Below are 14,133 nucleotides of genomic sequence, written 5' to 3'. Positions count from 1 at the left end.
ATTATTTTTCTTCATCCTGATGTCATTATCATGCCTCACATACTGGGACAAGATTTCACTTTCTGTTAGCTTAAATTTAAGTCATGCCACTTGTCTACAGTTCTTTTAGACTTTTCTCAAGTTTCATGGCTGACTCCTTGCTATCTTATAGGAAAATCTGCTTTCATGACATACACTTCACCATATACATATGTACAGTGGTACCTCAGGTTAAGAACTTAATTTGTTCTGGAGGTTCGTTCTTTACCTGAAACTGTTCTTAATCTGAGGTACCACTTCAGCTAATGGGGCCTCCCACTGCCGCCACCACACAATTTCTGTTCTCATCCTGAGGTAAAGTTCTTACCCCGAGGTACTATTTCTGGGTTAGCGGAGTCTGTAACCTGAAGTGTCTGTAACCTGAAGCATCTGTAACCCGAGGTACCACTGAATGTATATATATGTAAATGTACATATACATTATGCCTTACATGCAAATGGTTAGTGATGTGGGTGAAGCAGAAGGCGTCAGAGCACTTTGTTTTGCACACCTGGACTAGTGGAGGGGGTCAGCCACAGAGAGTAAAAACCTCTCTTCTGGAAGAGCCAGTCCATGCTTAGGTTCATTTCAGTTTACCATGGAGTAAGCAGAAGAACACAAGAACGTTGCATTATGCTGGTGTAAGAGCTACTGGTACAGCAGAACTATGAAAATTGTCAGCCTTATGGGACCAAGTAAAAACACCAGGTGGTTGGGTTTTATATTCCTGAGTTTTCCTTCTTCATTTTTAGGTGTGTTTCTTTTTAAATTCATGAATGGTGGGGGGGGGGGACACATAGCCTTAACTTCTCTTGAGGAGGAATTGCATTCTGGCATTGTTTATTAAACTCACTCCCCACCACCACTTTGAAATAGTCATTTTAACGTAAGTAAGGAATCCTTTCTGCACCGATTTCTATCAGAGGAAATGAATAATAAGCTGGAATAAGTTCTGGGGCAAAGTTGCTAAGTTGAGCAGAACCACACGACTGCTGAACTTCCTTCCCAAACAGCAGGAATGAGTGGTGATGGGCAGGGAAACGATCTTGCTACAGAACTGGAATGCAAGACTAATCACCTCCATCAGCATGTGATCCTAAATTGCAGGGATGCTCTGCATCAGAGAGAACTCGGGAATATTCCATGACTGTGTTGCAGTTCAGTTCAGCTCAGATTGCACTTTGAAAACTGGAGCAAATATTGCCCATTTGATACAAATATAATCATAAGAAATGCCTTGCTGTTTCATATCAAAGTCCATTTAGCCCAGCATTATATTATATTATATTATATTATATTATATTATATTATATTATATTATATTATATTATATTATATATTAATTGCCACCTTTCCTCCAAGGAGCTCAAAATGTACATGCTGAGAGGAAGTGACTGGCCCAAGGTCACACAATGAGCTTCACAACTCAGTGAGAATTTGAATGCTGGTCTCCCAAGTCCCAGTCCAACACTCTACTGCACTACAATGGCTCCCATCAACAGCCAACCAAAAGCTTCTAGAAGCAAACTAGCAAAGCTTGGTGAGGGCAGGGCACAGTTCTCCCCCCCCCCTCCGTTCCCCACACCAATCCTTTGTCGTGGCTAATTGCCATTGGTACACACATACTTCATGAATTTGCTTTTTTTTCTCTTCTTCCGTCTGCTTCTGTTTTAAATAAGAAAACAACACTACAAGTGGGCCCTGCAACAAAATGTTGCCATTTGGAGTGTTTTTGTTCAGCTTACCAACCAGCGAGCTAGCTAGCTATGCTGCCCTCCTTCCAGGATAGAAACTAAGGAAACTGCCTCGTGCAGGGTTCTGTCTAGCTCAGTAATGCTTACACTGACTGGCAGCATCTCTCAAACAGGTCACATTCCCAGCCCTACCTTAAGATTCCAGGGGTTGGACCTGGGACATTCCGTGTGCAGTGCAGAGGCTCTACTGCCAAGCCACAGCTCTTTCTGCTCCACCCAGTTTCCCATTCCACTACCGACCCAAGCCAGTCACCATCCCAAGCCCTGTCCTGTTTTGGTAGGGTCTGTAAGGTCTCCCCTCCTGCACACCTCAAGTTCCAAACAACAAGCCTGCTGAAATCTCCCCTCTTGCACATGGGTGGTGACATTTTAGCTCTGGCCTGGAGAACAAGAAGACCTATTAATTACGTGTTCGTCCTGATTTTGCAGGGAGATCAGATGAGGTTGGCTGTTTAATGAGCACCATGTCTGATTTGTTTGTGGGGAAGCTGGGCAATGTTGCATCAAAGCAAGTCTTTTCCCAAACTTTCGGCTACATTTTCCTTATCATAATTTTTTTTTTAAAAAAAAACAATATTTGTGAGGAAATGGCTTCGTTGTGCAAGACCTCGCAGTTAGCTGTAATTTGCAGGTGTGTGATTGAAATCCCACCCCAAAATAGCAGCAACCCGAAAGTGCCCTGAGTTTGCTATTAGTGTTATAGGATAATAGGACATAAACTGGTCTGCAGCCCTTCAAGATGCTCCTGAACTACAGTGAGTGATGGGCAAATTTATCCATTTTTGTTTCTCCAGTATCACATTCTGGTCTCAGCATTCCCACATTTTTTCTTGATTTGTTTCTTAAAAGTCCGCCTGAAAATTCATCAGCATTTTAGTGCTAATTTTTCATAATATACACATTTGTATTCAATTTTGCTTAATAAGCTTTTTTTTTAGTAAAACAATTTCCCCTGGTATAATGCTTCTTACATGTTATTTTCACAAATATATGTATTTCTATGCACACTTTCCCACAGTCTATGAATCTGTGTGCACATTACTTGGCTGGTGAACTTCATTGCAAAATTCAGAGTTGTGCAAATTTTGGAAGATTGCTGTGTTTCAGTTTTCAGATGGTTTTCCAAAAAAAGGGGGGGTGAATTAGGTAGATTTCCCATTAAATGTAAACTGGATTTAATTTCTACCCCATCTCTACAGCTCCCATTATCCCTGGGATCATCATCTGGAGAGGTACAGTTTCCACATCCCTCTAATAGAGGGTTAAAAAAAGAAATCATGGGTTGGGAGGTAATCTGTTGGGGCCCTATTTAGAGTACAAAATGTGTCTAGAAGGCTGGTATCAAAGCACACTAAAAGAGAAAGATTTATCCAGAGCTTTGATAGTAGTGTAGATACCACACTTTTTGGCTTCCCGTGTCTCTCAGCTGACTGACTTGGGGCTTAAATAAAGTTGCCAGAGATTTTAATTAGAATTCCCAGACAGACAAGGGAGTGCTCTGAATAACAGCTGGCTATTCATACTGCTTCATGAGAGGGTTAGCTAGCCTGCCTTGCACCTCCATTTCCCCAAAACTGAAAACCAGTTGCTGTCTTCCACTAGCATAGTTGTAAAAATTTGTCACATGAAGAGTCATCCAAAAAACAGGAAGCCCTGCCAGCTATCAGTTCAGAGAAGGCAGATTGTTCATCTCCACATTCAATTCAGGTGTGTGTGTGTGTGTGTGTGTGTGTGTGTGTGTTTTGTACCACTTCACTTCTTAGTTTTAATTTGCCGTGGAAAAATAATTTGCAGCAGAAAATTGCATTTGCCATGTTAAGCATACATTAGCTGACTGAGCGTGGTATTGTAAAACAAACTAGCTGGGATAAAACAAAAATCCAAAAGAATGGGATTGTTCTTTAATTATCCCAGTGAGTTGTTTAAGCCCCTTAAAACCAGCTTTCCAAGTATTCAGTTAAATGCGCCAGTGAAAAATAGTGATTGTTAAATTTATTAATTTAACCAAGGTTGATAATCTAAAAGTACAAATATGGCGAAACCCATTTTGGATGATCGCTCTTTAGAACATGATTGTTTGTATATGGATTAAGGGAAGGGCTATAGCTTAGTGGGGCATGCTCTGTCTGGGTTGCATGCAGAAGACTGGATTCCATCCCAAGTAGTTATGAAAGTCTCTTGCCTGAAATCCTGGAGAACTGTTGCCAGTCAATGTAGATCAGGGTTTCCCAAACTTGGGTCACCAGCTGCTGTTGTTGTACTACAACTCCCATCATCCCTCACCACTGGTCCTGCTAGCTAGGGATAATGGGAGTTGTAGCCCAAAAACCAATGGAGACCCAAGTTTGGGAAGCCCTGGTGTAGACAATTCTGAGCCAGTATTGCCAGCGTTCCTAAACAATACTATTTCCAGTGTTTCCAGTGTTCCTAAACTAAACAAGTTTCCATTAAAGTTTTCCATTAAAATTAATTGTGATCATATAAGCATTCTTCTCTGGCAAGTGTGTTCTATTAACACCACTAAAACATTATTCCCTGTGGTTTAAGCTTGGTGTGTAAGGGCCACTTTTCAAGTAGGATGCTCGGTGTGAATGTTGCAAGCTAAAATGCAAATCATGAATGTTGAGTTTACAAGCGTGTGCATAGGAACATGCAGAGCTGACTACTACTAGATTGAGCAGGTTGTATATCTATCCTAATATTCCCACACTTTGATTGCCTCTCAGCAAAAGGTCTCTCACATCAGCCATTCCTTTTAACTGGAGATGTCAAGGGTTGGACCAGAGACCTTTTGCACACAACATTTGCCCTTTTTTTGCTAACAAGGAACATTGATCAAGGTGCAGCCAGTCTTTGATAACCTTGTTGTCATAGGTGGAAGCTGAGTTGCTGCTGTCTCCAATTACATTGAGTTTATTTCATTCCATGTAAAAAAAAAAAGTTAAATGACCCCTGGACAGTTAAGTCCAGTCAAAGGCGACTATGGGACTGTGGTACTCATCTCGCTTTCAGGCCGAGGGAGTCGGCGTTTGTCCACAGACAGCTTTCTGGGTCATGTGGCCAGCATGACTAAACCGCTTCTGGCACAACGGAACACTGTGACATAAGCCAGAGCACACGGAAACAGCGTTTACCTTCCCGCCACAGTGGTACCTATTTATCTACTTGCACTAGTGTGCTTTCAAACTGCTAGGTTGGCAGGAGCTGGGGCAGAGCAACGGGAGCTCACCCCATTGTGGGGATTCGAACCACCGACCTGATTGGCAAGCCCAAGAGGCTCAGTGGTTTAGACCACAGCGCCACCCACATCCCAATACTTCCTACATTCCATGTAGCCCATGGAGACACAGCTGAGCAAGGAGGGCAAAATCTATACTCAAACCCTTGTGCTGGTGACCCCACAGGGCACAAAGGCATATTGAACTCCTCAAATGCATTCCCTACAGGTCATAGCAATGGAAGGGAGGGTGCTTCACTATACATGCTGCAATTCATTGCTTCCTGACCTATTATTAAGAGTTATACAACTATTTTTATAGGTTATAACCCAAACTTAACTTCTATCCAAGAATGAATGGAATGTTTAAAAAAAAAATCACACAAGAGAAATTTCATAGATATCAATGGAAGTTTTGTACACAAAACAAAGGAAAACATATGCCCTTGAATGTATTAAGACCATGCTTTGATCACAAGGTTCCCTTTTCAAGTGAGTTAGCTCTAACTCTCCATAAAGTATCTGTCCACATTAATAAAGCTAAATAAGCATAATCTTTAAAAAGGAGGGGAAGTAATCAGAGCAGAAAAACTCAGGAGGCCTGACGTCATGGACTGGTTGGACGGACAGGAATGGTGGAAGGAAACAGTTGTGTAACCTCCAAAAGAAGAAGGCTCAGAGCCCCCAGAGTGGTGATGGGACAACAATGAGTGGTCAGAGTGAAAAGAGGGAGATGATTGAGCAGAAACTAAAGTGGCAAAGTGAGCTTGCAGAGTATGTGGCAAAGAGCAGGCCAGAATCAGAGGCAGAAGCTGGCAAGTGGGATGAGGGAGGTAAAGAGGCAGAGATGGGTTGCACTGGTGAAGAGTCACTGATGTCTCCCCCTCCTGCTGTGACAATCTCGCCTCTCCCACTTGTCTCCCAAAACCAGAAGAGGCATGAAAAGAGCAAAGGAGAGGTTGGCTGCATGCAGGCATAGTCTCCAATTGCTTGGGGAAAGCCCTGAGGAGATGGGAGTCTCAGCAACTGATTTTTATGGAGGAAGACCACCGGGAATGAGCTGTTCTGCTCATTAGGTATGACACTCAGTCATGGAGCGTGGAGATTGTGCTTTTGCTAATAAGAGTTAACTCTATCTTTGAACTGTGTGATTACTGACCAGCTCCTATCTATATGCAAAGATTATATTGGCTTTATACTATTGTTTCATTGAAAGACAAGTAGGGAGCTCTTGGCACTGCCCAGGAATTTTAATAAACCAAAAATATAATTTTAAAAAACCACAGCATTAAATCCCAGGTTAATAATGCAAGTGTGAACAGAAGCTAAATATCACAATCACACATATACGGGGCGAGGAGTGATACTGACATGAGTAGACGCAATTGGAAGCATTGCTTTATAGTTCATTATCTAGTGGTTGGGAAAGCAAAATGTGTTGTAAGGAATGCTAAGGAGAAGACAAAAATCTGAAGGAGCTTCCTGCAGCCAATTGGAAGCCTTGCCTTGGTTTCCAAGCCCTTGGGGTGAGGGAAATCTGAGCCATTTCAACCCTGTATTAGACCTAATTTGGCCACTTGATCTGGAGTCCAAAACTGATGCAACAGCAAAAAGAATTACACATCCAAATCTGGTGGCTAGATCTCAATCCAGACCAGCAATCATGTTTTCCACCACCAGTGCTTCAGTCTGTCATGGCTATACATCACACGCAGGTGTTTTATAAGCCTACTAGTGTATTCGGTCACTTCCCTGATCTTCTGCTCAGGAAAGCATACATCGCTGTCATGGAAACTAGGTATCCTAGCAAAGTAATTACTCAACTCCTGTTCAAGCACACCAGGGATGTTTCTTTAAAAACCAGATTAGAAAGGCAACTGACACAAAACCCAGAGTAATACGCTAACACTAGCTTCCCGTATTGCGCTCAGGCTAATAGCTACCTGGAAACAATCAAATAGGGGTAATTTGGTACTGACACAAGTTCTAAGGACTGCTTCCCATTTAAACAGTGGGGTGTTGTTGTTTTTTCCTTATCTCACCAACTGCAGTCCTTTAGAGTGTAAAATTAATGCTCTGTGGCCTTTACCCACCTAAATGGTAAAGGAAAATATAGGAGGTGACAAATTTATTCCACAATACGCCTGGAGCACAAATGTTTGACAAAAAAGGCATAATTTTTAGAAACACAAGCACAATGGAGTGAAACATTTATGTGAAAAGAAACTCTTTCCATTCATATACATTGGACCCACCCATTATTGTTAATATTGTTTCACACCACTCCATTCTCTGAGTGGTATGAGATTCCTGGGGTTCAAAGTGATTACCTTGGGGTTCATGTTTGCTTTTGGAAATGAAGCAGAGCAGAGACTGTGGTGTCTTTCTGATATATGGTTTATTTACACATATCTGCAACCTGAGCCTGAGATGTTCAGGGCATCAATGTACCAAAAGGATCTTGTTTCTCCCAGAGCCGCAGCCTTGGATTCAAACAAAAATCTCAAATACTGTTCTCTCTTTCTCCTCTAGTTCACTTCACTCTCTTTCTCCTCTAGCCTCACACAGAGCCCCCATTCCTCTGCTTCCCTTAATGGCCCATCACTCAGGCACTCAGCTCAACTCAGGAAGCTAGCCTGGCTTACATTTTTATGCTTGCTGGATCCAGGGGTTAGAAGAATCTCACATACAGCCTATTTCCACCCCCACCCCCAAACTCATAAAAATATATTTTTAACTGCTGTGGAAATTTTTAATCAAAAGACCAGTTCTAAATATTTTAAACTGACAAACATAGGACATGGCATGCAAGCTGAGGCTGCAATCCTTGACCCATTTACCTGTGTGTAAGCCCCACTGAACTGAAAGGCAGGGTGGTGTAGTGGTTAGAGTGTCAAACTAGGATCTGGGAGACCAGGGTTCAAATCCCCACTCAGCCATGCAGCTCCCTGGGTGACCTTGGGCCACTCCCAGTCTCTCAGCCTAACCTACCTCACAGGGTCATTTCAAGGACAAAACGGAGAGGGAAGATAACTATGTATGCCAACTTTGAGCTCCTTGGAGAAAAAGTTGGGATATAAATGCAACAAAAGAAATAAATAACTCCAAGTCAATAGGACTTCCTCCTGAGTGGACACAAGTCAGGACTTTGCTGTTAGCTAGGCGACATTTTTCAAACCCAATTGTGTTACAAGGGATGCTTTCTATGCCAAAAATATCTCCTACACAATCATTTATCTGCAGCTCAGTGGTAGAGTGTCTGCAGTGCAAACACAATCCTATACAAGTCTACTCAGAAGTATGTCCTATTGGTTTCAATGAGCCACAAACACCGGCAGATCTGTGTCATCTACTTTGAAAACCTAAAAAGAAAGAGCTAATGTTCCCAATGCTCCATTAACCTCTACTACACAGCATTTCAATAAAAAGTCTAAAGCTGATTGTTCCAATCCAGCTATTTCAGAGTAACTCCAAATAGTTATCATAATCATGTTTTTCAAGGAAGGAACGTTTCTGCCTAATTTTTTCTCAAATTAAGTTTGAGTTGCCTAGGGGATGAAAAAATTAATTCCTTTCATTTCAGTGTGCATGACAGTCAAAGAAGTGGAACACATTTGTAAGTACAGTACATCCCAACTATCAAACAGTAAACATAACATGCACTTTCAAGTGTTTGTATCAGGGCAACCTTTACCAGTGAGTAGTTGTCTCAGAATATTTAACAGTACATTTTAAAGAATATGCTATCAGTTCAGTGACATAACAAAAAAAAAGTGTTTTACCTGTAACCTGTAGATTTCTTGCCGTCTTCTCAAAAAATGCCACAAAAAATTGGAGGTCGTAAGTTCATTATCAGATTTCGTCTGTTAAAAGAGCAATAAGCAACTCAAAACTTTCCATTCGTGTAAATGCTGTGTCTAAATTAAATGGCTCGCAGAAGAACTGGGTTCAGCATTTGTGACTCTACAAGTGCCCATTCCATGCACTGCACACAGGAATGAAACAAAAATTCCTAGGTTCACCATCATGTGACACCAAACATAGAAGCAGGCGCTTGCTTTGACTGCTATTAGCAATTTTCATTGCATTAACAAGGCTCTTTTTAATCCTCCCACAGTTGCTACAAAGGTCAAGGCAGGAAAAGAGCAAATGGATTGATGCTAGTTCTGTCAGGAGGTGGAGAAAACCCCACACCCAACTTAGGTTCATGATAAGATTGTACTTTAGGAGAAAGTACTGAATAGCACACAAGAGTACCTTCAGAGTATCCATCTTAACTGCAATTCTGAGCAAATATTCTTTTGACAGCAGCTGTTTGTGTAAGAACAAAAACCTGAGGTAAATTAGGGGAGCCAGTATGAGTGTGCTTAATTCTTGTGTAATCTTTTTCACCTGGGACAGTTCTAAGGTCTGTTCTTGGGTCTTAAATCAGGACAAGCTGTGAGGATAATTTCCCAAAGAAGGGTGTATTATTTGGTCTTGAGGGATGGTGGATAAAACTTCCTGGGCTAGATCAGCAGAGAATGGCTGAGCCCTGTCAGAAATGGTGAAAAGTAAGAGAAGGGAACAGGGAGTGAAGCTCACTGTGAACTGGTCCCAACTGTACCTTATGGCAAACATGCCAGGGGGTGGAGTGAAAACACTTTGTCTGCATTCCTAAGAGACTTTTGAGTTCTGTGCCTTGAAGCAGAAAGGATAAGGAGGAAGGAGGAGAGAAGCGGAGAAACCTACAGGCCCCATCATGTTTACATCCTTCCAGAAAAGTGATACCGTATTTATTATTACTGAATATGCATGCGTACGAGAGCAACTTCATAGGACAGTCTCATCAAAGCACACATCAATGGTTGGCAGTCAGATTAAAGTATTTCCATGGCTGGGGTTGTGAGTTTGTCATTTTTCTGATGAGTGGCAGCCATGGCTTTGTGCTTGTCTTAGGAAATTAGATGGTCTAGGCTAGTTAGAGGCTGGGGTGCCCACCTGAACAAAATGTTGTGGGGGCCCAGGTAAGCCCCACCCCACATAATCACATGATGCAGTGAACACACACCACTTGAATGGGAATACTCTTCAACTTCTGGGGGACAGGTGCCTCAGATATTTTATTGTGTGGGCCGAAGCCCCCATGTCCCCTAGGCAGTTATGTTAGAGTCAGTAGCTGGTTCCTTGTAACTACCAGGAAAAATTTCCGTGCATAAGGCTTCTTTATATGCAGGAAGTTGTTGTCGTCAATTTATTATAGTCAACGGACTAGAAATAAGACCAAAGTGGCAGAAAGTGAATAATGCAGCGGCTAAACCCTGAAAGTTTCCCATGGGAGTGACCTTGGGGAAACCATGGGCCCACATCGTGTCTGCCAACCCTAAAGAGAATCTCATACAAAATGGAACTACAGTATTTGGACAGATAACAAAATTTGGATGGAAAGGTGATACATCCTTCCTACACATCAGTATTTTCAAATATAGAAGGAATAGGGGTTAGCCTATGACTTACTCCAGTTAGTTATGGATAGAATTTATGAGAGCTGCCTATGAATGTGTGTGCTTAGGTATCTTCAGGAACAGAATTGGGGCGTGCCACTTCAGATGTAGCCAGATCAGGTATAAAAATATCCAGAGCCTGGCCTCTCACTACCCTTGCTAGTATTTTATGCCTGCAACATTTCACCCTTCAGCTATAGCCTACAACTAATGCCCAGGCCTGTCTCTTCCAACTTGCAAACTCTCTCCTCTACTCCACTAGTAGGTCACCAGAAACTCTAGGGTGAAAAAACACCTATCTGAACTCTGAATGCAGATGGGATGCAATGGCCTAGTTCAAACATTACAACAAGATGGCTGCATGGTCCTGTTTCAGTTCTCTGTCTAACTGAACTCCATTAATCACCAGTGTTGTGTAGTGGTTAAAAGTGTCAGACCAGGACCTAGAAGACTAGGGTTCAAATCCCCACTCAGCCTTGAAGCTCACTTGGTGACTTTGGGCCAGTAACCTACTTCACAGCATTATTTTGGGAATTAAATGAGGAGGTGAAGAACCATGTATGCTGCCTTGAGCTCTTTGGAGAAAAATCTGGCATATAAATGCAATAAATAAGTAAACAGCAATATTAAAAGGTACCTCCTTTCATGGCTCAATGTGCCATATACAAAATCAGTAAGAATCACAACAATAATACATCAAATTGCTTCATCGAAGAGGAGAGTGAAGTGCGACATTTTCCATTCAAAGGTCTCCTCATGAAGTGACAGGAAATTCAAGACAAGACGAAAGGAAGCACATTACATTGAGTTCATGGAATTTGTACAATTCTATGATCACTCTGAAATGAGGTTTGGGAAGGGGTGGTTGCTAGATTACAACTCCCATCATCCCCAGCCGTTGATCATGCTATCTGGGCCTGATGGGAGTTGCGAGTCCAGCATCTAGAGGCACAGGCTCCCCAGCCCTGCTTACGTGATATTTACTCACTTAAATAGCTTTGAAGAATTAAGACAAATAATGAAAAGTAGGCCTACAAATAGTTATTAGCCATGCTATCTAAAAGTTGTCTCCTGCTTTCATTGGGATTACATTTCCATTACCAAATGTTGCAGACACACAGGATAGCTTTGTCCACAATGCCCAGTTTACAAGCTTCCCAGCCAGACACTCTTCAAATTACACTGCCTTTGGACAAATCCGTCAGGAAGTGGTATTATGACTGATATTAGCAACACTTCTTCCAATAGCAATGTCTGCACCAAAATGGCCATCTCTCTCCCTTCTGTGCCACTTTGAATTTTCAACTAAGTGTTCCACAATTTAAGGCCCGGAAGTTTCCTTTGCAAGGCTGAAACTGAACAGGCATTGTTTTCTTTTGTTTTAAGTTAATGCATTTGAAAAGTCAGAGGAATTTGCCCTTATAGTGAATGCAGGGGCCTCACATTGCTTGGCCCAATATCAAAGAGTGTGAGTGTGTGTGTGTGTGTGTGTGTGTGTGTGAGAGAGAGAGAGAGAGAGAGAGAGAGAGAGAGAGAGAGAGAGAGAGAGAGAGAGAGAAGAATGTGATAATCTAAGATGGTTAAGGAAAATCTTACTGCATGGCTTCCAGTTTTGCCTCAAAATAACAGCACCCCTTCTTGCAAAATACCGGTAATCCAACACAGTGACAAGTCAAATGATAGGCACTGATTAGCAAGCTTTAAAGGAGCTCTTAGGAAGCTCATTGCAATGTACCAGAAGTGAACAAGGCAAGAATTATTAAAGCAGAACTTTTTCAACGAACCCTAATTAAGGATTAGCCTTCTGGGATACGATAAGGCTGTTTGTTTTCAGATAAGGCAAATTTTAACAATAAAAAAGAGGAACTCTCACCAAGATTAAAACACTGTTCCACTTTTCAAATAATCAAGGGATCCTTTTTATTTTCCAACAATGCTGAGTTGTAATTGACCGGCAGCATATTTCTTTGAGGTTGTCTTTGATTTTAAAAAAAAATTACAAATCACGACTTGGACAGATGGCAGATGCACTGCTTTGTGTATGTATAATTTTTTGGAGCCGTGGGAGCCAGTTTTTTAAAAAAAAAAATCTTTTATCTTTAGCACATGCTACAATTGCAACACATTTTACGGTGCATTCACAAGAATTCGCTTTGACTAAATGTCTTACTGCATTTCATTGTTTTCAGGTGCTTTTAAATGTTTTAAAAGTTTTGATTATATTTCCATTACATGTGTGTTTGCCACCCGGGGTTCCCCTGGATATAATAAATTTTATAAATAATACCATTTGTCAACACTTTCAGAGTTAATTGGAAAAAAATATGCAAGGCTACCATGGGCCAACTAAGTTATACTCAGCATAAAGTAAAGTAAAGTTACCCCTGACCGTTAGGTCCAGTCGCGGACAACTCTGGGGTTGCGGCGCTCACCTCACTCTATAGGGCGAGGGAGCTGGCATTTGTCTGCAGATAGTTTCTGGGTCATATGGCCAGCAGACCACAGCACCACCCGCGTCCCAGCATAGGCCCGTTCAAATGAATGGACCTTAATTAATCATGCCCTTTCATTCAGTGGGTCTACTCTGAGTATGAAAACACAGTAACCTACATTCCACAAAAACACCATTCCCATACTACTATAGAGTGCAACAGAATACATTCTACTATAGAGATCAGACTCCTGATCAACAATCACAGCTTGTTTATCCAAAAAGTCTAAATAGAAAAATTGTTCAGTTCATCGGAACAGCAGTCCAATATTCCTGTGCCTGAACTACAGAAAATTAAGAGAAACTGTTAGTGAAAGCACGGGTTCAGAAACAATTGAGATGATGAAGCCAGAACAGCATGATTTATACACCAGCTAAGTGTCCATTTGACAGCTCTAGGCAAATCACTAATAATGGCCAAATTACAGTTCCTTAAAAAACCAAAAAGAAAAACTTGAAACATGGAGTAAGTAGAAGATTTGATTCTGCCATGTGACTGATGTGCAAGACTTAAAAAGAAACACACAAAATCATAGCTTAGGAGCACAATCGCCTCAAATTTAGCTGAATAAACTTTGGTGAAAGATTAATCCAGACACTTGTACTATTTGTGTAGTACAAAGTAGTAGCCGTAGATATAAGAAATTTTAATAGCAACTTTTTCCAAACAGTGCTCCCTTAAAAACTCTGTTTTAGAAGCAGTAAAAACAATTGGGGAGTGGGAGATCACCAGTTCACAGCTACGTCTACCACAACCTTTTAGTCTGGGAGCTAACCTCAAGAATAAGCTTGGGTTTATCCCATTCTTTTAACTTTTAGCTCAGCAATCTGACTTGTCTCATGTAGGCACCTAGTGATTCTTTAGAAGCCATCTTTAGGTACCTCAAAATCCCGTGGAAGGTTTATCACATTAAAAAGCCCTACTAAACTGTTTGTGACAGATGTTTTATTCAGTGGGAAATTATAATTTTTGCATATACATTGCACAAATATGTACAGTAAATTTCCCATGTTAAGAATTCTAGAGTGCACAGAAAGTTATCAGTCCAAGATACATTATATATATTTATTTATGTATATATTTAGAAGCTAAAATATAGACACTGGAAAAGTGGAGTGAGTTTAATGAGGCGTTGTGTTTGTGAATGTAAGGAATACTGATAACGGAG

General features: G+C 41.3%; 1 protein-coding gene across 1 annotated transcript in view; it reads right to left on the bottom strand.

The window, feature by feature from the left end:
- OCA2 (OCA2 melanosomal transmembrane protein) overlaps positions 1-9,155 on the bottom strand; it is a 137,808-nt gene extending 128,653 nt beyond the window's left edge. The window contains exon 1 of the mRNA XM_033147523.1: positions 8,773-9,155. The gene's annotated coding sequence lies outside the window, so the exon portion shown is untranslated. The remainder of the gene's footprint in view (positions 1-8,772) is intronic.
- Between the last annotated feature and the right edge of the window lie 4,978 nt (positions 9,156-14,133).

The sequence above is a fragment of the Lacerta agilis genome, chromosome 4, assembly GCF_009819535.1.
Source record: "Lacerta agilis isolate rLacAgi1 chromosome 4, rLacAgi1.pri, whole genome shotgun sequence".
NCBI lineage: Eukaryota > Metazoa > Chordata > Lepidosauria > Squamata > Lacertidae > Lacerta > Lacerta agilis.
This window is presented reverse-complemented; position numbering and strand designations above follow the sequence as displayed.